Consider the following 3,394-nt stretch of genomic DNA (forward strand, 5'->3'; position numbering starts at 1 on the left):
TTCTGTGACTTACTGGAAGCCAGTGCAAGGACTTAAGAATTGGAGTAATGTGGTCAGTTCTTTTAGTTTTTGTTAGAATCCTAGCTGCTGCATTTTGTATCACCTGAAGCTGTTTAATAGTTTTTTTAGGAAGGCCTGTAAACAGTCCATTGCAGTAATCAACCCTGCTTGAAATAAATGCATGAATGAGTTTTTCTAAGTCATGTTTTGACATCAGCCCTCTGAGTTTGGCAATATTTTTGAGGTGGTAAAAAGCTGATTTAGTTATCGCTTTCATGTGGCTGTTGAAATTTAGATCACTGTCAATTAATACACCAAGATTTTTAACAGTATCCTTTGCCTTCAACCCTTTTGTGTCAAGGAGAGTGGCAACCCTAAGTCTTTCCTCCTTTTTACTAAATATAATTACTTCAGGTTTTTCTTTATTCAGCTGAAGAAAATTTTGAGACATCCAGGTCTTGATTTGTTCTATACACTGACACATAGATTCAAGAGGACCATAGTCGTTTGGTGATAGAGCTAAGTAAATTTGTGTGTCATCTGCATAGCTATGATATGAAATCAAATTATTTTGAATGATTTGTCCAAGTGGGAGCATATAGAGGTTGAATAATAGCGGCCCCAAGATTGACCCCTGGGGAACACCACAGGTCAAGGACGTTGGTGTTGAGGTACAGTTTCCGATGGCAACAAAGAAGCTCGTTGTGTATGTGTATGTGTAGACTAACAAAGACAATAGCGGACGGAGCGGCGTAGTCGCCAGCGTACCCGTGACACCGAGACATATAACTAGGCTACATTTAAAAAAAAACAAATGCAAAAGATGCCGGACGGAGCGGCGTAGTCGCCAGTGTACCCGTGACACCAAGACATACAAGACAGACAACAAACAAATTAATAAATAAAATAAATAAAAAATAAGAATAGAATTAGTCCAATTTCCAACCAGCTGAAAATGTCCAAGGGCAATGATGACTCGCTTGAAACTGCGCACAGCTGTGTCTCCACAACCGATGCAACACCAACAAAGTTCTTTACACTCACTGGCAGTCTGGAGATAACGTGAACTTTAGGCCTTGTTAGTCTGGAGATCACTGGAAGCATACAAGTCCGAAAGTCGTGGGTGATCTTGTAGATCAGCAACTCGATGGACTTAAAACAGCGAAAGTTTGTTGATCCGTAATGCAGAGTTCTTCAACGTTAACGTTAACGTTAGTCTGCTCAATCCAGACTCCAGGCAGTTGGCATGGCAGCTCACAGGTCAGAAACAGCTCGGCGGCCTCGGCAGATCTTTCGCAGAGTAGCCCCAGCTGCTGTCCCGAGAAATCCCCTCGACCAGACAGCAAAGTGCAGCACCGGCTCACAGATGGATGGGAAGGATGTAAGAGGCCCAGGGCAAAAGCTAGCCAGCAAGCTCCCAATGGACAGACGTTAACAACATCAGCCGACTTGAAAGCAGTAAAAAGGACTAAGAGAATAACACGAAAACTATCATAAATAACGTAAATAAAGAGAGAAAACATTTAACTAGACAAATCAATACAAAAAATAAACATGACATTACATAAAATTACGAACATTACATAAAAACAAACAAAAACATGATGCCAGACGGAGCGGCGTGTCTCGCCAGCGTCCCCGTAACCTAGCAAATGTTAGCATTTGTCATGTTAGCATTTGTCATATTAGCATTCGTCATGTTAGCATTCGTCATGTTAGCCCTGCAAGTCAAAAATGCCACAGACGGCCCCAGCTGTGGCGCGACTGGCTGGGGCACCTGCACCGTAAGCCGATGACCCGGGTTTGATTCCCGCCCCGTGGTCCTTTCCGGATCCCACCCCGACTCTCTCTCCCACTCACTTCCTGTCATTCTCCACTATCCTGTCTGATTAAAGCATTAAAAAGCCCAAAAAATATACTAAAAATAAAGATGCCACAGACAGAGTGATGAAACTAACACACACACAGACACAAATGGCTTTCAGATATAACCAGAGTATATGCGGAGGTTTGTCAAACGGAGGTCCTACCCTTCGGATGATTCAGATATGATGCTAACCTGCGGACCTTATACTGACCTTATACGGACCTATGTGTGAACGACATACATGCACATCACAGAATCTCTGTGTGGTTGTCGAGTGAGGGGTGGGGGCTTGCAGAGTTCACAAGAGGCGAGATATGACACAGAATATATGCGGCTGCTGTTTTTGTTTAAAAAATGTATGCATTATGTAGGCTAAAGAAGAAAAATCTATTGTGCGTAGGCTAATACTTGAAATAGTCACGTAAGTGCGCATACTTGAAGCTGACCTACAGTATTTGTATGTGTGGTTCAATAAACACATTTATCTGTTTTTAACGTTATGTAGCAGAATTACTTGGCTATGGAACCCAAATCTGGTTTACGTTGGAGAGAGCATGCACAAACTTTATAGTACCAGCTAATTCAGTAGGCTAACTCAAGACTTCAAGGCCATCATATACAACGTTTTTAAACAACAAACAAAATACTAACAGTGAAGTGGTTCGTTTTTTCATGGTTTATTTTTCCAAAAGCATCCTCTCCCCATGTGTTTATTGCATTTACGTAAGGAGCTTGAAACAAAGTTGGGTTTTCTTAATTTTCGTTTTCTAGGCATATTTAGACTACATCAACGCGTCTCTTGCCGTTCCCTTCATGTGTTCTATCACAATGCTGTCTGCCCTCATGGACAGAAGCTCCGTGAAGAAGGAAGCATCTTTCCAGGATGGAGATTTTCTGGACAGCACTATGCCACTCTATCATGAGCATTTAAGTCAGATTTAAGTGCCCCCACCACATGGACGCACGAAAGAAACGTCATCGAAACGTCTCACTAGGTGTGAATTTTAACTGCATGTTCTACGCTTCGTTCAGACACAGCACATTTACATAATGTCCGGAGGAAATACTATAAGGGGAGCAGTAGAACAACCGGCTAAATTCGGACTTCCATATGATCGTTTATGTTGTTCAGATATACGGCTCCACCCTTTATCATCCACAGAACCTCCGGTCTTACACGTATGTCTGAAAGCCCTAACACACACACACACACACTCACTTATTTGCACAGTATTACTGGATCTCATGTTAACAGAGACGATAAACTATAAGAGCACACACACACACACACACACACATATTACACATTACACACACACACACACACACACACACACACACATACACACATACTTTCTCTCTCACAAAAAACACAGCATTACTGGATCTCATGTTAACATAGACGAGAAATTATTTAAAACTCTTTCTCTCTCTCTCTCACACACACACACACACACACACACACACACACACAGGCCTACTGGCTCTAATCTTTTACAGAGACGAGAAGTATGCTTTTATGGGAAC

The sequence above is a fragment of the Alosa sapidissima genome, chromosome 13 (assembly GCF_018492685.1).
Source record: "Alosa sapidissima isolate fAloSap1 chromosome 13, fAloSap1.pri, whole genome shotgun sequence".
NCBI classification, from domain to species: Eukaryota; Metazoa; Chordata; class Actinopteri; order Clupeiformes; family Clupeidae; genus Alosa; species Alosa sapidissima.